Here is a 20,167-nt window from a genome sequence, read left to right as displayed (position 1 = left end):
ACTCCTGTGACTCAGGTTGTCGATCGCACAAGGCAGTGACAAGCTGACCACGCTGAGTAATGCGGCTCTGATTTCATGACTTGCCTTCACCCCTGCCTCTTTTCCCTGCCTTCGTAAGGGCACAGCACTGTCCTCTTGATTCATTTCTTAGCCCTCAGTGGCAGGACCATGCAAGTTAGCATCTAGCTGGCCACTGAGCACGTGTCTTCTGGGGGAGCAATCATGTGGTCTTACCTTGTGCTTCCATGTTGCTGTGTTTTCTCTTCTTCAAGATAAGGCATCTTTGAATTTATAAAAATGCTAACGCGTAAAGTAGCAGGCAAAGTCTAAAGAGCTCAAGACTGCGATGCTGAGAGGTCAGGAGCAGGCTGAGGGCTCATGCTGGCTGGGGGAGCTGGGGAAGAGAGCCTGGGAGAAGGGCAAGGAGAGGAACACAGTGGTCGCAAGCCTGTTAACATGACACTTTTCAAAGATGGAAAGCACCTAGCCCAAGGTAACAGGAGAAAACCCTACGATCATGGAAAATGGGGCTGAAAGGTGCAGTCGGAGGCATCATCTAATCTACCCCAGCACAGGAGGTCACACCCAGGTTTCCAGTGGCAATCAGTGAGAAAGACAGAGGTGATTTAGCCAGAAGGGCGTAGAGACTCTCCTGCTTGTTTCCTGATGCCTTGGATCTGTGTCCAGTGTTTCGCATGATTTATTGTGCAATGAGCAGCGTTGCCTCCCTGTGAGCTGCGATGCTGGGGATTTTATTCTCACAGTGCGTTACTAGAAGTTTTAAAGTTTTCCCTAGAATTCCCTGGCTAGGTTATTCCCTGGCTAGGTTACTCCCCAGCTGGGAAGCAGGATTAACAAGCAGTCGGGTCCTCCTCCTCTGAACCTCAAGGGCATGTCATTGACGCCACACTGCTCTAGGACCCTGCTTCCCCAGTGGGAATCTGTTTCTTGTTCCCTGTGATATGTAGCAATCCTATGCATTGGAGATCTGAAATAGATGTGCCAGACTGTGACAGGGAAAAGTGCCTTGGGCAGGACAGATTGGAGAGAGCTGGCAGGGACCAGAGTCACAGGATGGCTCTTGGGTGCATCTCTACCTCTCTTGCTTCTTCTGACAGGGAGAGGAGGACATGGCTGAGGGCTGTGCTTCTCCCTCTGAGCCAAGGACATGAAGAAGCTGTGCACATGCCTCTGGGGATGCAGTTCCAGCTGTGAAAGTAACATCAGTGTACAGACCAGGCACACAATGGTGCTTGCTGTAAAGGAGAGGTCAAAAGAAGCTGGATAGGTGATGGTAGTGGTAGGCAGCACTGTCCAGGAAGGGAAGACGGCTTTGCAGCCGGGACTAACCCTAACTGACAGGCTCAAACTCAAAACGACACACTCAGTGAGAAGCCTCTGGCAAGATGGAGATCCCTTGATGCTGAGCAGTATGCAGAGGCAGACAGATTTTCAGATGGGATTGTATGTGGCCTCTCGAGACACTGAGTCCTCTCCTGGCTAGTGCCAGCGCTGTCTGTGGGTCTCTGTAAACAATAGGGGGGGTCCTTGAGATGCACATGAGCTGGTTGCCTATCGTCTGGGCCAGCTCCTGCCTAGAAGTCATATAGTCAAGTAAGCGCAGTTGTTTGCCTTAAGTGGGAAAAAAACCCCAAAACTGCTGGTGAGGGGTCTAGAGCACAAGTCTTATGAGGAGCAGCTGAGGGAGCTGGGGGTGTTCAGCCTGGAGAAAAGGAGGCTGAGGGGAGACCTTCTCGGTCTCTACAACTACCTGAAAGGAGGGTGTAGCGAGGTGGGGGTCTATCTCTTCTCCCAACCAACAAGCTATAAGACAAGAGGAAGCAGCCTCAAGTTGCACCAGGGAAGGTTTAGATTGGATATTAGGAAAATTTTTTACACTGAAAGGGTTATCAAGCATTGAACAGAGTGCCCAGGGAAGTGGTTGAGTCTCCATCCCTGGAGGTATTTAAAAGACCTGTAGATGTGGCGCTGAGGGACATGGTTTAGTGGTAACTTGGCAGGGTTAGGTTAATGGTTAGACTTGATGATCTTGGAGGTTCCTTCCAACCAAAACGATTCTATGATTTTATGATTCTAAGTGCTCAGTGCTGAGAGACAGGGCCCACTGGGCTGGGGAGCTGCTGCACCCATCTCCTATTAGGAGGTCCTTAAAAACCAGAAAAGGCTTGCTTCTTTCACAAAGCCTAAGAGACCTTGAATACTTTAAATCATACTAGCTATTAGTACAGCAATAATTAAATAATGATGAATGCTCCAGAGGGATGTGCTCAGTAGTTCTGCGACCTTGCTGCTAGGAATTGTCCCCTCCTTTCTGCTCATAACCCTGGTGTTGCTCCAATTAACCTTTGAACTACTGAACAGATCCTCATAATCCCCAAGAGATTTCCATGCCAATCTGGTGGAGACTTATGGGAAAGAGCAGTGCCTTAAATTGCTTAAAAGCTGGTTGGGATGGGAAAAACTCCTTTCCATTTCCGCATTCTTTGTAGCTTTGAGATACTGAATGTTTGGTCTAAATGTATGTTAGGTGGTGCATTAGCCTGTGGTGAGGCCTGAACTTTATCCTGAAATACATACGGGGTGAGAGGAGCATTATTCATCCCTACATGCCGTACCTGCTCATGTGGGCACACCTTGTTTGGTCAGTGGGTGCTGAAGGCACGTAGCAGTGGGGAAATTTGGATCCCGGAGGAACGGGTCAACCTCGCCTAAAGTGCTGATGGTTTGTGGTACTGTCAGTTAAATGTCAGTCACCTGAAATGCACTCTGTTCTCAGGGTGCTGAGATGCCGAGGGCATTGAGAAATCAGGCCCTTTTACCATGTCTCGTGATAGGCAGCAAAAGGACTGAAGTTCTCTGGAGGTTTGGGCTTTGTGTCCAAGTGCTCTGTAGTCTACAGGCATGGGCTAGGTGTTGTGTCTTTAAAAGGCATCAAAATCCTGATCCAAATGTTCTTGTCTCAGACCAGTGCAATTCGAGTGGCTATTGCCGGGTTTGGTTTACTGTGTAAGGGAGCGCAGGATCTGGCCCAGAGGGAAGGCTGAGAAAACCGTCTCCACCTGAAGGTGTCAGCCCAGGCAGAGGAGTTAAGCTGGCAGGAGAACCGCCTTGACGGAGGCAGTGAGTCGCACGTAGAGATTTGGAGCGGTTCAGACCGTGCTCTCGTGTGTTTGTGTCTCCCCTCAGTTCCCACGCCTCTGCACTTCCTTGTTTAGCCCAGGCCCGGAAGCAAAACTGCTGAAATGCAAGGAGGAAAGTTATTCTCATGGTGTTTCCAGCCCAAACAGAACCAGGAGGGAGAGAGGAAATCTCATGAGAAAGCTTGACAGATTTCCAGCCCGGTCCCACTCAGGGCCATGGAGCTTCTGGTGCCTCATCTGAGCTCTGGGCCTGGGGCTCTCACCACATTTCCATGCACTGGGAAGTCCCACAGCACTGGAGTGACAGTGATACTGGTGTCCAGGACCTTCCTGCAGTCCCATGGAGCTCAGATTTATTCCGGTCCAGCCCAGATTCAGTGAGGAGCAGTGGATTTGCTGCTTGTTCCCACCATGGATGAGGATGGTGAGGCTGTGGATGACTTCTACAAGCCAGAGATGTTCCTGATGTAAAGGGAGACGGAGCTCCTCCTTTCTGGCAGCACTGCCGTCACGCTTAGGCAGGGTATTCACGAGATAACGAGAGACTTGGAGTGGGAAAACAAGCTCAAAGTCCAGTGCTCTGCACTGGAGGAGGCATTGGCACCAAACTTCTAAGTATGTCTCCTCAGATACCTCCACATTTCCCCATGTGAGACGTGTGGGCCATCAGGGAAAGTGATTGGATGGTGGGGACTGTCCTGGAGCAGCTCTTTTGAATTCAGAGTCCTAGAAGTTGGCATCTCTGCAGCTTCTCCTGTCTTGCTGATGCTCCATCAGCTGTGCCTCACAGATGAGGCCTCCTGACTGTGTGGGAGCAGAGGGTGTCAGGGGATAAGATGGATGATGCTCCCAGGCACTGTCAAACATCGTGCTAGGACCTGGTAAGAGCAAGAAGTACCTGCTGGTCCTTGGATGGTGCCTGGTGAGGCCAGGATGGTCAGCTCTGGGCATTGCTGTGTCACACAGTGCAACCCTAGTCTCCGTTCTTGCTCAGGCCCTCTGGATGTTTGGTCCCGTTTGTCTTGATTCCCTTCCCAGCAGCAGTCTGTGCTCTGGTTAATTGCAGACTACATTAAAACAAAAAGTGTTTCCTCATGTATTTGGCTTTAAATTTATCACCCCTTGCTGCCACTGAATGATGGTGGTAATTAGGAGTTTGCTGCGTCCCCAGCTTTTATTCTGCAGTGCAGCCAACGCAGCAGCAATTAATCCCCTGGCAAACACAGGGGAGGTGAATACAGCAGCGCTGGGGACAGAGATAATCTTGGGATAATTTATAATTGCAAAGCCATGCTCGGAGCGGGGGGGACCTCCGGGAGTTGCTTTGCTTTTCGTTTCAGAGGGAAGGCTGGCTGACAGAGGGCTGGCGTTGGCTGGCTTATTTGTCCTGCGGTTTGCATTGGACCACTTCCATTTTCTGGCACTGAGGAACTGGTTTTGGGATGGATTTTATCTCACTTTAGGAGAGCTGTGCAGCCTGAAGCAGGTCTCAGCTGAGCAGAGGGAGAAATGCAAGCTCTGATTCATCCCTGTTGTTAACTGTGAGCAACTTGCCCCAAAGCGGTAGAGAAAAAAAAATAAACCAACAGAGGGGCTGGGATTCATGCTTGCTATCTTACAGATCCCTGAAGAAGCTGCAGGAGTGATGTTCTGCCTTCTCTTTGGTTGTATAAGGACCCTAGGGAGCCAGCTTTTAATGTAGGTGCTTCAGTCAGGTGTGTTTGAAATTCCCCCGAGGCCACCTTAGCACAGATCTCAGTCACATCAGAAGGGACAAAGCAGCTTGCACACACAAACGCTGTGGGTTGCTGCTGGTGGGAGACAGTGGCACCCTCAGCTCGTTCTTCGTTGCAATTGGATTTTCTCCCTGCTCCTCAGTGCAGTCTTCGTGGTAATGGTTGCCCTCCCAGGAGGACAGGGGTATGGGCTTGGCCGGGAAGAGCTGAAGAAATCCTGGCTTCCCGTTTCTCCAATGAGACGAACGCAAGTTGTTTCAAACGTGATCAGAGCGCTGTAACCTATTCCCACTGCTTTTTTTTTCCGCTTGGGAGCTGACCTTGCAAGGAATGATGGAATTTTCTTTGGGTTAGAAAGGAGACTTCCGGCAGTCCCCATCCACCTTTCATTAACCACCACGAGAACTGCTTTTTCTACATCATACCTCTGGTTTGGTCAGGTGCTAACCACTGGGACTGGGAGGTCCTGGCAGAGCAGATAGTGTCCGTTGTATTCAGCTTATGTTCAGCTTTGTTCCTTATTCTTCTTTAATTTTTCAGTTGTTGGAGAGTGGGGTTTCCAAGGGTACGTTAGAGAAGAACAAAGCTGGAGGATGCTTTGCTATCAGCCATCACAACTCACCACAGCTGGGAGCCCCACGCCTGCCTGGCCAGCAGCACCCACAGTGGCTGTGGGCTGATGGACAGTTCAGAGCGTGAGAGCAAGGTTCAGCTGACGTGTTTTCCCTTTGAGACTCGGAAGACCTTAGTTGCATGTGAATCCATTTCACAGGTGTTCCCTGGAATAGATAAGCATCACAGGCTATTTTTTAACCCATGGATGAAGACATTTAGGCTCAACAATGTTGTGGAGCAGAGCCAAAGCTACACAGGCCTGTAGTGAAGTTGGTGATGCATTACTTGTGTGCTTGAAGTTAAGTGTTGTCTTAGGGTCTGATGGACTTGGGTTAGGAATGACATCCCAGCGCTCACTGAAGGCAGTGGGAATATTTAGCAGATATGTACAGGATTTTCCAGAAGGATATTTTTCTTTTTCCTCGTGACCTGTAACAGGGTTGTTTCATGCTGAGGATCAGGGATGATGACGACGATGAATCTCCTGAAGGTATTGTGCACAGGCACAGTAAAAAGGGGATTACCAGAGCCAGGAGGGCAAATATAGAATCATAGAATCATAGAATGGTCCAGGTTGTAAGGGACCTTAAAGATCATCTAGTACCAAACACCCTGCCATGGGCAGGGACATCTCCCACCAGACCAGGTTGCTCAAAGCCTCATCCAGCCTGGCCTTGAACACCTCCAGGGATGGGGCAGACACAGCTTTTCTGGGCAATCTAGATATGGTAGGAAACACCTAGTCCTACAAAGAACAAACAAGGGACAGGCAATCAAATGACCTCTTTACAAACACATGGTAGGTACCAAGGAGATCTGTAGCAGTCATTAGGGGCTGGTCAAGGAGAAACTTTCAGATTAATCAAATTCTCTTTGTGAGTCTGAAAAGGAGAGATGCAGTAGCTGCCACCTGCCTTGACTCCAGCAAGGCTTTCATCACTCATCTTCTCCTAAAACAGCTAAAGCACATGACTTAGATGCTTGTTAACCTGGCCTCTTGGAAGGGAAGGTGATGGTGAGCATGGGTCTGCAGGGTGGATGATTGAATATGGAGGAAGCTTATTCAATCTGCAGGACATGCAGAGTCAGGAAGGATGGAGAATGGCCCTGAAGGATGAAACTGGGATGGAGGGAGGCCTCACCACGGTGGAGGAACTGCCTAGAAAAAGTAGGATGAGATTCAGGCGGGAGATGCGTGGGGTGGAATAAGGCGGGAACATCCAGCTGCACAAATACAGAATGGGGAACAACCGGTTTGGGCAACGGATTGCCAGGGGAATGTGAGTCAGGAAATCCACCCTCTTCTGGAGAGAGCAAAGAGCATACTGGGAGGTGTAAACAAGCATATAACCTAGCCTGAAACTCAAAGTTTAGTACTCAGAAATGGGACAATATGTTTCTGACTGTAAGTCTAGAAGTGTGATAGAAAGACCTGGGAAATATGACCGAGGAGGAAAGATTTAAAGAACTGGGGGTTTTATTTTAAAGAGGAGAAATCCTGTCTCTGTGGGTCATTGTGGTGGTCTTTGTGATATAAAAGGCTGCTGTATACCAAAAAGAAATGTTAATACTGTCTGTTGAATTTCTATTAAAAATGTATGCTGAATTCTCCTGAGTTTAAATATAGCTCGGTTAATAGAAGAGGACATTCTTCTGGGAACTAGAATCATATACACTTAATTAATGATAATGAGCACTCCAGGATATAAGAGCCTGTGCAAAGATTTTGACTGCAAGGTGTTCCAGCAACACTTAACTCACTATGGACATCTGCAATTTGATAGAGCAGTTGCCAAACAGGGGTGGAGAGAAGTGCTAATTATATAGACTACGGTAACTTCTATTCCTGCCTTTGTTCAATGTGATATTCATTGTCAGCTGAAACCTCTTGGGAACTTTGCTCCTTTCTTTTATTGAATCTGGCTGTTTAATGGCTATTCAAACAGAGCTGTATTATTCCTTCTGAAATAGCATGCCCAGTAGATGAACTTATATTTTTCTTTAGGTCTTAAATTCAATCTGTTTTGAATTAATTTGCAGTTCCGAATGGCTTGAGCAATATGAGGCAATGTTTTGGTAGGTGGGTTGTTTTTCTGCCTGTCTGTGCCCCTACAGATGTGAACAGATAAACTGGGGTGTGGAGTGTCTGTTCTCATTGAACAAGTGGAATGGTGAGGACAGGGAGCAGCCGTACTCAGTATTTCTCCAGTGAATGGTGAGTGGTACTTCTCTTTAGACACTTATGAGTGCGTGGTCTTCACCAAGAATGCAACCAAAGCCACCTGGGCCTGCAAGCATGAGGCCTTGCACTCTGATATAAAGAAATATTCTTGGCTTCTGTAAGGCTATTGTCCCTAATGAAATTAAGAGGAATATGAAATGCTTACTGCGCTGTGGACTTACTGCCCAAATCCTGCTCAGGTGGCATCAGCAGAGGAGAGCCCCGTGGTGCTCAGTCTCAAGAGCTCTTTGCCATTCTAGGATAAGTTGTTGGGGTGTCCAACACCTTCTGATCAAGGAGGAGCATCTTCAAGCTGTTGCCTTTGATAGCCTCACTGGACAAATGGCATCTCAGGACTGGGAGGGGTGGTGATGGCAGAAGATTCCTCAGATGCTTGGGCTGCTCTGCCACTGGCGCTTCAGACATGCGGGAGAACCGCACAAGATGACAGCCCTTGGATGTGTAAATAGGAATGCAACAAATTAATGGTGTTTAGAAACCAGCGCAGATCAATTTTAGGACAACTAAGTACCAGCTTTTGGCACTATGTGCTGTTGGGTCACATTTGTAACAGTCTGTCCTCAATTGCCAGGGCACCAGAAGCTCTGGTGTCCACCATGGTGTGCTTTAACAATAGATGTGTACATTTCCCAGGTTCTTTTCTCTCCCTTTGCTGGTGGACTTCACCTGCTGAGCTACTCTAAGATAAAACAGCAAGGGGAGAAGGCTCCAGCCCCTCCTGCATCTCACATGGTCCAGCATAACAGCAGCGCTGTGCTCTGGCTTTCGTTTGCTGGTGGCGGTGGATAGAGGTTGACAGAGCCTTGGCCTCATCGTCCTGCTCCTCCTCCCGTTCTTCATCCCCAGGAGCTGGGACTTCCTGTGGTTTGGCAGGAGCTCTGTAAACATGTTCCCCAAACTGCCTCCCCCCGCCTGCCACCGCCGCACAGCCTTGCAAGAGAGGAAACACTGCAGCCGGGAATGTGGAAGGGGATTTCCACGGGCTTTAATGAGGTTGGCCTCCTTCACTCATCTGCGGGATGGGGGGCTGCCGGGATTCCTCTTGCTGGCCCTGGTCAGCCCTGGTAGAGATCCTGCCCCACTTGGTGTAGGGCTGAGACAGCATCCAAACAGCACCAGGGGTGGTTCTGAGTGTGGAGCTACTCAACTGGCTCCGTCCCAGCTTTGCGGCCTGGTGGCTGCCCTCCAAGGGCTTTGCCTTCCTTTTGCAAGGGAGTGGGAAGGCAGAAGCAGCCCTTGGAGGAGAAGTCGTGTGAAGGAGGCCTTCAGCCAGGGGAGCATGGGTGGGGAGGTGCAGAGCACCCTGGTCGCCTTACAAAATGGGGTGGTCCAGACACCTCTGTGTCATCTCTGGCAGCTGCCCCTCTGAGGACCCATTCCCTGGCCATGGATGTGTGGCATAGGCCATCTAAAACCAATACAACTGTACGCTCTTCTTGCTGAATTAGGGGTGCATCCCAGTGGGGACTAGTCTCCAAACCCTTCAGTTGCCCTCAAGGGTGCCCAGGCAAGAGCAGTGCTAGCTGGTGTGGGTCATGGACTATGCACAGCGTTAAACAGCTGGGTCTTGGATCATCTCATGAGTCCTGGCTCTGCTGGATTATAGCCAAATACCTAGCTCTGTCCCGCAACACCAGGGAGACTGTGGACACCCTTCTCCTGTGCCACCTCTTCTGGGTTGAGGTATCAGATCCTGGGCTGCAGGCATTTTTTCCGGTGCTGGGAGCATCTCCAGGTGCCTGGATGATGTGACCTCCAGAGATCCCTGCAACTTGAATCACCATCCCTTGGGTGTAGGGGGGGAGTGGGCTGTACATGACTTTCCCATGTGGGGACCAGGAGAGGGGGACAGGCAGTAAATGCAGTGCATGGGTGACATCTAATGTCATATTGGGGTAACACAGGCTAGTTTTCCAAGCTTAATCCTACTAATTGTAGGGGCTTTGGAGGGAGCCGGAGGATCAGGCCCATCTAGCTCTAAAGGGGCACCCTTCTTCCCAGGGGAAAGAAGGACCTTTTTCTTCCAGGCAGCAAGAAACAGCTCGCAGCATTTCACTCTCAGCTTCATGCCAGGGAGCTGTGACCCCATCATCCTGCTCTGCATAGACCTGGTCTGCTCTGAACCTCTACCGTTCTGGTGCGACCTGCCCCAGATTCTCCTGCCGGGCAGACCGTCACCCTTCCTCGGTGGCATTTGAACACCTCGGTTATGCTGAGGCTGCCTCCTCCTTCCCACCTCTTCCGCATCCCCATGCCCACCAGCCCTGCCCCGCAGCTGTAGTGGTAATTAGCTCATCAGGGCTAATTTTTCATGGGCAGAAGAGACCTCACCAACTTGTTTTTTAGGGGGGGTGAGTTTGAACGGCTCACTCATCTCCAAAACATTTTGGGGGAGTGAGAAGGGACTTTGAAGGTTTTACTTAAAATCTGGGGTTTGATCTAGAAATGACTTTGTACTTTGGAAAGCTCAGTTTATGCTTTGAAAGAAAGAGGTTTTGAAGTACTGCAAGGGAAATTTCAGGACTGAAGGAAGACATTTTGCTTGATTAGATCCACTTTTCCAACACTAACATTAATATTTGACTTTTTGCCCTGCTTTGTGAGAGGGTGTGCGTGTGAATGCATATATACGTATATAAGTATTTAATTTACAAAACTCTTGCAAGACAGGAAAGAGCTGTGAAAGAGGACTCCTTGACGCTGTCTCTTCCAGGACTGTGGGAACAGCTCCTCGTCTTTATTGCTACTGTCTTGGAAGATGTCCAGGTCAAGGACTATTCCCATCTCCCTGCTTTGTTACGTCTTCACAAATAGACACTAATCAGCAAGACTATTTCTCTCTGATTGGAGAAAGCAATTAAATTTGAGCTGTGGTTCCCTGCCTGCACTTAGCCTGAGCTTGGCTACTTCTCTTTCAAACATGAAGAAAGCCTTTTATTGGTCTGCAGGCTCTGGTGGTGGCACGCTGCTGAAGGATGCTGTCTCTGCTGGCCTCTGGTGCATCATCCAGGAAAAGACCCTACAGAGGATGAACCTTTACAGATGGCAAAAACCAGCATGTTCATAGAATCATAGAATCATATAGTTGTGTAGGTTGGAAGGGACCTTTAAGATCATCAAGTCCAACCACCAGCCTAACTCTGACAAAACCACAACTAAACCATGTCCCTCAGCACTACGTCTACCCATCTTTTAAATACCTCCAGGGATGCCGATTCCACCATTTCCCTGGGCAGCCTCTTCATTTCAGTGAAGAAATTTTTCCTACTATCCATCCTAAACCTCACTTGGTGCAACTTCAGGCTGTTTCCTCTTGTCCTATCGCTTATTACTTGGGAGAAGAGACCGACCCTCACCTCTCTACCCCCCTCCTTTCAGGTAGTTGTAGAGAGCGAGAAGGTCTCCCCTCAGCCTCCTTTTCCCCAGGCTGAACAGCCCCAGCTCCCTCAGCTGGTCCTCATAAGACTTGTTCTCCAGACCCCTCACCAGCTTTGTTGCCCTGCTCTGGACTTGGTCCAGAATCTCAATGTCTGTCTTGTAGTGAGGGGCCCAACTCAGCCCCACTGTGATTTCTGGTTGAACTCACTCAGATATGTTGACCCGGCAGCCCCTCCTGATGTAAAGGAGGAGGTTAACAGAGAACCTGTTACTTTCACAGCTGGATAAATGTTCACTTGGGCATGTTGTAGCTCAGTGAAAGGCCTGTCTGCCACCAGAGTCCCTTCTCCATGGATGAATTTGGTGATGTCCATGCCTCTGGTCCTTCCCCACACCATTCCTGGTTTTTAACCAGGGCCTGATTTTTGGCCAGAAGGTACATGGCACATCTTGGCTCCTGTTCCTTAGCCTAAGTCCTTTCTTCTCCTTCCCTCCCTCCAAAACCAGGTGGTTTCCCCCATCCTGCCTGCACGAGCCTGGACCAGTGATGAACCCGTCCCCAGCTCCTTGGTCCCTGGGCATGGCTCCAGGTGCTGCACCAGAGCCACCATGATGGCCCTGCTCCTGCTGGTGTGACCACATTGTATTTGCGGGCCAAATTGAAGAGTGGATGGAGATGTACAGCTCAACGCAGGCACTTTATCAGCCCAGAATGACTGGAATAACACTTTTTTTTTTTATTTTCCCCAGCGTGCCGTGCTGATTGGAGGCTGGAGCCGTCACTTTCCTGGAGGCTGATGGAGAGCTAAATTAATTTGTTAGTGTTTATATTTTCAGAAACTGCTGCGGCGCCTTGGGGAGCCACTTACAGCCCCATCAGTGGCTCATTGATGCGGTCTCTTGTTGAGCCCAGGAAAACGAGCACCATTAGGACCAAAACAAACCCCGACTGTTCCTCTGCTGCATAATGATAGTAATTAGTGCTTGCTGGCACTTTGCAAGCATTAGTTAATTATTCCTCAGAGCTTCCTCTGGGAAGTTGCTATTTTTAGTGTGTTTTACACACAGGGAAACTGAGGCAGAAGATTTAAGGCTGTTGCAGAAGGGGCAGAGATGGGGACAGAGGCCAGCGCTGTGGCTGCAGTCCTGAACTTGCCCACTTCTTCACCGTTTGCCCTAAGTCTGCTGAAACATGTTCAACTTGCACGATTAAATCACGTATTTCCTAGTGATGGAAGGCTTGTTTGGATTGGAAACAGCATTTTTTCTTTTTTTTTTTTTTTTTTTGGAAAATGGGGCATTTGCCTTAACCCACCAAAGAAAACATTTTTTTTTTTTGCCTTCAAACGGGCCATTTTTGGACAATGAAAATCAAGGATATTTTTGGCTTTCCTGTTGCTGCTCTCTTATGCCGCCTTTTCAAGGCAAAACTGAAGAAATTGAGAAAAGGATACAACTAAAAATGTCCAAATGCGCACACACAAAAAAAGGGCGCTAAAAATGCTGCATGTGCAGGAGGTCATTGGGACCCAAACCCCTGTTCCCTCAAAGCCTGCAGACCGAAATCACCTATAAAGTTGCTGAATTCTTCCCTGATGGTTTTTAAGCAGCTCCAGTATTTTGCATGGCAAGTTATTCTTTTAAAGCCAATCATTTATTGCTCCTTATCTGGGTTTATTCACTGGGGTTTTACTGATCCATAAAGACCCTTAGTCGCTGGAGAGGACAGATGTTTGGTACATTTGTCAAGGTAAGTGAAAGAAATACATATATGCCGGCTTTGTAAAGATGCCAGACACAACATTGTTGTGTGATTTTACTGTTTCGCAATATATGAGGTTTTTCTGATACTTCCAGCTCCTGGGACCCTCTAATGCAAGATATTCTCAGGTTTCATGATCAAAAAGTAAACGCTCTCTGAACTGCAAGCCTGAAATACAGCAGAAAGCCAAGGGTAAGACACCAAGGTTGTTGCTGCTACTGCTGCTGCTGTAATTATTATTCATAAATGTCAAATTCTCTTGTGGGTTTTCAAGCCAGGCATGTGAGTTTTAAGGCCCGACTCAGGATTTTTCGGTGTCTGGAGCTGACTGGAGTGTCCCCGAGTGCCAGTCACCACGGTGGGAGCAGTCAGCACAGCCTAGCACAGGTTCTAGTTTCCATCAGTTCATTTCTTGCTTGGCCCTTAGGTTAATAAATAGGACATTGCCGATCATTAATAAAACATATAAATCCTAGGGTTCATATAGTCAGCTGCAAAATTTCCACTGACCTGGGCTTGTTTACCAAATAAGCAACCTTAAATAGGGTGGCTACTTATTTCCAAAAGTTTAACAGATTTTCTATAAAATTAGTTTTTCAGTTAATTAACAGGCTATGGCGTTTTGCTGAAATTGCTATACATGCAACACCCCCCTCCGGTAAATATATTTAGGATTCAGTGTACATATCGGTCTACCTGCCCTCTCCTTTCTGTGGTCTTCATATCTCTGGTGCATAAGTATCTGCCAAAGTCCTTGAATCAAACGTCTGCCGCCTCTAGAATAATCAAGGCCAAGCAGTGGGCCAATAGTGTTATTTTCTTGCAAATGACCCATATCTTTTCAATGTGCTGCAAAAATCCCTCGGACCTGAACATCTTCATGGCATATCCCCAAATCACGATCTCAGTCCTGAATCTTCTGCTTTGGCCTCATGGTGGGTTGTGAGGGTCCTGTTAGCACGGATAAGACTCTGGGGGAAGACAAGGAATGTGCAGAGTCCTCCTGCTGGAGACCAGACACATCATTGGCTTCTCAAGAGATGGTGCTTCTCCTGCCTTGAAAACATCCTTTCTCTGTTCCTTTCCCCTCCCTCCCCATTGAAGTTTCTGGCTGGAGTTGGGGTTGTTTTCCTGGTCCATCCCAGGTGCTTTGGTGTCTCCGCATCCAGAGCTTGCCTTGGAAGAGGTCACAGCCTGTTGCTGTGATGTGAGAGCTTCCATCTACCTCCTTCCTCAGCCTTCAGTCAACACCACCACCTTACCTCTCTGGAGCACCTTCAGCTCTTCCTGGACACTCTTCCCAAGGACAAAGTTATGGTCAATGAGATGTCATTTCTCCCAGGAAATCTCCTCTAGAAACTGTTTTAATCTCACAGAAGTTACTTGCAGGTCCATAAGGGAAGAGTACCCTCTTTCCAGGTGATTCGGGCTATGGTAAGACCATTTGCTGCTTTCCTTAGCTCTGTAACGAGGCTGGTGCTGGTTGCACGCCTTTGTGGCATGCCTTGGTGGGTCAGCAAAGGTTCTCACCAGGGACATCACTTGTTCAGGCATATGCGAATAGAAAATGCTAAACCCAAGCTCCTGCACCCCTGAATGTTTTCAAATAAATTTGAGAGGAAACCAGAATCAAAGAAGGCTGTCACTTTTCTAAAACCACAGAAATACTTTCACAAGGAGCATCCCTCACACCCCAGCTGTGCCTGCTTTTCCATTATAAACCATCTTAGACCTTTCCTCAGAGCCCGAGCGATTCCTGCAAGGTGCAGCTGAGAAGGTGAAGAAGTAGAGCATAAAAGGGCAGGAGGCGCTACTGAGGTGGGACAGCAGCTCTGAGCAGACCTCTTGCAAAGGGACTGTGTTTCCAGATTTGAAGCAAGACCTGGGCAAGATCTGCTGGTAGATGTTGGCAGGAACCCTTCTGCTGTTGTCCCTGGCTTGGAGCAGGAGGTGACTTTTGAATCTACCCATGGCAGAGATGCAAAGGGTCATTGTTTCTCACAGAGATGTTCAACCACATGCCAGCTGGTGGCCAGGATCAGTGGAGCTAGGACACAACACAGGTTAGAAGATACTCTGGTCCATTTCTTGGCCTATGGTCCTTTGAACAGATCTGGGATTAAACTTCTCATTGAGAAGAGGATTAGAACTGTTATCCAAGGAATGGCAGCCAGTTCTCCACCCCTCTCCAATCCTCAAAGATCCGTTAAAGAAGCTGTGTTAGAGGGCGGAGTGAATCGGTATGGAGCAATTATCTGTTTATCAGGTTTCTTCAAGCTCATTTCCTTACGGTCTATAAGTAGAGAGAGGCTAAATTGATATTTGAAATGTTATTTTGCAATGTTATTCTGCAGTTCAGTATTTATTTGTTGTTTTTTTTTTTCTCCTTCACTGCCCCGGTTATATTCCTATTTTGACTACTTCATGTTTATAGATTATTTTAATCATGTTGAATTGCTAGTTTATGGGTTTGAGCTCTTCTTTGTTCTTCTTTTTGGAGAATAAGAACTACAATAACCACTTTTCTTACTGCAAAAGGAACCTGCCTATATCTCTATTTACATGGAATGGCCTTGACTGCTTTTATTTATTTTTTCACACCTATTTGGGTATAGAGATAATACTCAGACACAATCTGTCCAATTCTTCCTGCAATATTTCTTAATTTTTACCAATAGGTTTCTCAGCAGCCACTGAAGGTAAATCAGAATTCCCTGGGGCATTTTTTTATTTTGTCTGAGAAATAAGGGCCAGCCCCTTGATATGGAAATCCAGGTATCTTGTTAAAGATAAGGACACCTCTCAAAGGAATCATTCCCTTATTTATTTTAGGTGGAAAATGAGACTAACATAAGTGAAAAAAAAGAATAAAACCAACAACTCCTTTCTCCAGTCTTTCTATTGCAACCTGCAGAGCTGGGGTCTGGCCTTTTATGCACTTGCGAAGGAGGAGGTAGAAGGATGGAGGTATCAAAGTGGTGGTGGGCGCAGGGTAGCAAGGCAGGTAGCATATGTAGGACAGACAGGGGTTTGGCTGCAGACTGAGGATGCCAGTGCTTAATTTCTAGGCTCATTTATGGATTGCCCCAGTGATTCTGCAAGCTGCCTTTTGTCTCCGTGCCCCGTGTAGCGGTGGGTGTTTTCAGGTTGTTGCTGGAGATCTGCAACAGGCAGACCGAGGCTGTGTTTGTATGTAGGTGAACCCTGGTCCAGGGCTATTCTCGGAGCAGGTTCAGGGATTCAGTGGTTCCAGCTGAGATGTTTTGGAAGGGGGACAGACTTTCACAGGCAGGCTCTGGATCCGTGCCCAGAAACGGGGCCGGGTGGACGTCAGAAGTTTTGGTTCAGGGAGGAAGGTCGTGTGAAACTGCCTCTCGGATCTGCCCGCCCTTGCGCTTGCTGTCGTTTGTGGCTGAACCCAAAGACCTGGAGCGAAGCACAAAGTTTCACCCGCACGGTGCCCGGGATTTACATCCTCTGCTGGGAGCCTGCTTCTTCAGGAAGACTTCCTGATTGATGGGGTGTGTGATCACCTACATCCACAGAGTACACGTTGTCATGTTTTTAGGGGACGGCCATTGATGTCTACCTCCCTGGTGCTTAGGGGCTCTTGGGCTGATCCTTCACAGCCCTCTCCTTCCCCGGGAAGATCTCTGCCCCTCCAGTTTCACAACACTGTGTGTGTGTGTGAGTGCCTGCTGGGCTGATTCCTGTTTTGAGAGATATCGAGGTGCTGGAGCGAGTGCAGAGGAGGGCAACGAAGCTGGTGAAGGGCCTGGAGAAAAAATCTGATGAGGAGCGATTGAAGGAGCTGGGACTGTTTAGTTTGAGGAAGAGGAGGCTGAGGGGAGACCTCATCACTCTCTACAACTACTTGAAAGGCCATTGTAGAGAGGTTGGTGCTGGTCTCTTCTCACAGGTAATTTGTGATAGAACAAGAGGGAATGGGTTCAAGCTGCAGCAGGGCAGGTTTAGGCTGGACATTAGGAAAAAATTCTTCACAGAAAGAGTGGTCAGACACTGGAATAGGCTGCCCAGGGAGGTGGTGGAGTCACCATCCCTGAATGTGTTTAAGACTCGTTTAGATGTGGTGTTAAGGGATATGGTGTAGGGGAGAACTTTGTAGAGTGGGGTTGATGGTTGGACTAGATGATCCCAAGGGTCTTTTCCAACCTAAATGATTCTATGATTCTATTCTATGTTTTCACCTGTTTACCAGAGCCTGTTGTCTTAACTGGTAGGTTTTGCTGCTGACCCAGCAGCAACAGGCTCCTTTTGCTCCTTTACTGGGTGTATTGGTTATGGCTCAGAGTGCTGAAGGGATGGAGAAAAGCACAGCAGCTGCGAGGTGGGTTGAATGAGTAGCAAACAGGGTTGTTGGACATGTTCAAGAGGAGAGACATGGGAAGTGTGCAGACATAGAATCATAGAGTCATGGAATTGTCTAGTTTGGAAGGGACCTTTAAGATCATTGCGTCCAACCGTTAACCTAACACTGCCAAAACCACCAGTAAACCATGTCCTTAAACACCACGTCTACCCATCTTTTAAATACCTCCAGGAATGGTGATTCAACCACTTCCCTGGGCAGCCTGTTCCAATGGCTGATAACCCTTTTGGTGAAGAAATTTTTCCTAAAATCCATCCTAAACCTCCCCTGGCACAACTTGAGGCCATTTCCTCTTGTCCTATTGCTTGTTACTTCGAAGAAGAGACATCCACCACCCCTGTGTGAGTTCTGGATACCCAGCAATGCAGAGTCCTGCCTTTATGTGAGATGAAGGTGGGAAGCTGAACAAAAGCATCTCTTTCCACCATGATAGCTATTTTTCTGTTTTATTAACTCACGACCCCCAGTTTATTGCCCAGTAAAAGCGAGCATGCTCTCCTTTTCCTCCTTTAATTAGCCAAATTAGCTTTATTTGCCAAATAAACCTTGGAAATGAAAACATAAGCTGTCTTTGATATAGATTTCCACCCCCAGTAGTTGATCTATGACCCAATAAAAAATATACAAACCTTTAAACAACATGAAAGGAAAAGACATATGATTTTTCGTCTAATAACTCATGGAGGAATTTTTCCCCTATGCCTCTGCCTAACGTACTAGTTGTGTTCAGGCAACGTATAACAAAGAGAGTATAAACAAGGCATTTAGTATTGGGTGGGTTTTTTTGCTGTGTAAGGGGAGAAGTTCGGCACATTGTTTTGGAGATGGAAAGAAGGAGACATCCAGATCAACCACACCAAGCATGAGGCTGATCTGACTCCACAATGCTGGCATCTCCATCTCTCCACGGGTTGCTTTGCTTGCTGTTGCAGTCAATGGAGCTTGGGCAAGCCTCAGCATTGGGCTGGAAGGATGGAGATATCCATCTGTGGGAGCTGGCTCAGACCCTGGAGGTACAGGCTGTCCTCCCAGTGTGAAGCAGACAGGTGACCCCCACCCTGCTGCTTAACACCACTCAGCCACAGCCCCAGGGACCAGAGGCACTATGGGTTGCTCTTCTTGGGGCAGGAGATTTGAATGAGTGAGGGCTATTGTGCCTTTTTTAGCTTCCCAGATCTCTCCTTAGTCTGAACTTCTTTTAAATGGGCCACCGATCTGCTCGGAGGAGATGATAGGCAGGACATTACTTATATCTGTGTTTTGTGAACCCTGTGATTTCTGACATGGTACCAGATGTGGGTTGTTTGGTTGGACTCGATGATCTCAAAGGTCCTTTCCAACCATGAAGATTCTATGATTCTATGATTCTATGTCCACCAAGACTATGTGGTGCATTAATATTGCAGAGGATAGACTATAGTGATAAGATGCTTCACCTGGACTGCTCCAGTGCGCCCTAGAAAACTGTCAGTTTTAGGTGTTCCTCTGACATACCATATCTATGCTCTCCTGATCCTGGAGCTGTGCCTCAAAGTTGTCTTTGAAGCAGAACTACAGAGCAACCTTTAGAGGGGTTGAACCTGTATGGTGTCATGCAAGAAAAGTAACTCAGCTGTGCTATAATGGAGCAGGGGAGGAGTAAGACCATGCAGGATGGCACTGCTCAGAGATCTTGTGCTGGCCATGAGTCCAGTAAAACTGTGGCTGGGAGAGAATAAGTAGAAAGAAGGGAGACTCTGATAGGTAGCATGGCACATTTTACTCAAGCTTAGTAGAAAAACTTCTCCTTCAAAATTTTCAGAAAGAGATTAAAATAGCAGCAAGCAAAATAAGGCATTTCCCAGCAGTGATGGAGATGAGGGGACCGATGAAGGAACAACATAAGTTGCTGTTGTGTAGTCAAGCACTAATCTTTCATCAGAGAAGGACACAACCAAAGACGTAGAGGTAGAATTCCACCGTTCATCTATGACGTCCCCACCCCACTCCTATATCTGTGGAAATGGCTGTGGGACAACCGTTGCAGCATGGCAGAAACGGAGGGACATGGCGAATGGGAACCCAAAAGCTGCTGTCTGGGTCCCACCCAATGGCCGTGTAACCCTAACGCCCGAGCCCACACAGAGGAAAATTTGTTTGCAAAGTCTTATCACCTGGCTATACCCACCCAGCTTTCAGAAACCCCTGGCTTGGAAGGGAGGATGTGGAGGGGAGAGGGACACACTGGCTACATATGTCCCTGTCTCCCCTTCTTCTCCTGTGTCACCTCATTTGGATGACTGACTGATGCACGGTGCAGTAGATTGCATGGCTGTGACTCTCCAGCATTGAGCAGGGAGAGATGAAGCCTGAAGGGATAGGCAGGGGAACCAGAGTCTTTCTTTACTTGTTAAGTCCCCACCCTGGAGTGTAAGGGACACCTTGGCCCCCAGGAGCATCCTGGTGGCCGGGGGCAATGAGCAGCCACACATCTGCAGCAGAAAAGAGCTTTTTGGTGCAGCAAGCCTAGCTCCGCAGGGAAGAAAATACTATCTTAATGTGGAGTAGGTTTGTATTGACTCATGGGAATGAGTTTGATGTTCATCCAGGGATCAAAACATGCTGCAGAGCCTCATAACTCGGTTGTACCCACCAGGAGTCAGGGAGAATAGCTGGTAACTGTTGTCCTGCCCAGGTCCTGTCTGAGACACGCTGGTATGCTCCAACTGGAGGAGTCTACCAAGCAGGTATTCACTAACCTGCACCCAGCGTTGTTGCTGCTACTCTAGTAACTCTTCCCGGCTCTGACTCATGAGTAGCTTCATGATCTCTTTGTGTATTTAATTGCAGGTTTTCCCTCCATAATTTGCTGGACCTCCTGTAGCATAGTCTGTGGCTGTGACT

This window comes from Rissa tridactyla, chromosome 2 (genome assembly GCF_028500815.1).
Source record: "Rissa tridactyla isolate bRisTri1 chromosome 2, bRisTri1.patW.cur.20221130, whole genome shotgun sequence".
In the NCBI taxonomy this organism is placed as follows: Eukaryota; Metazoa; Chordata; class Aves; order Charadriiformes; family Laridae; genus Rissa; species Rissa tridactyla.
This window is presented reverse-complemented; position numbering follows the sequence as displayed.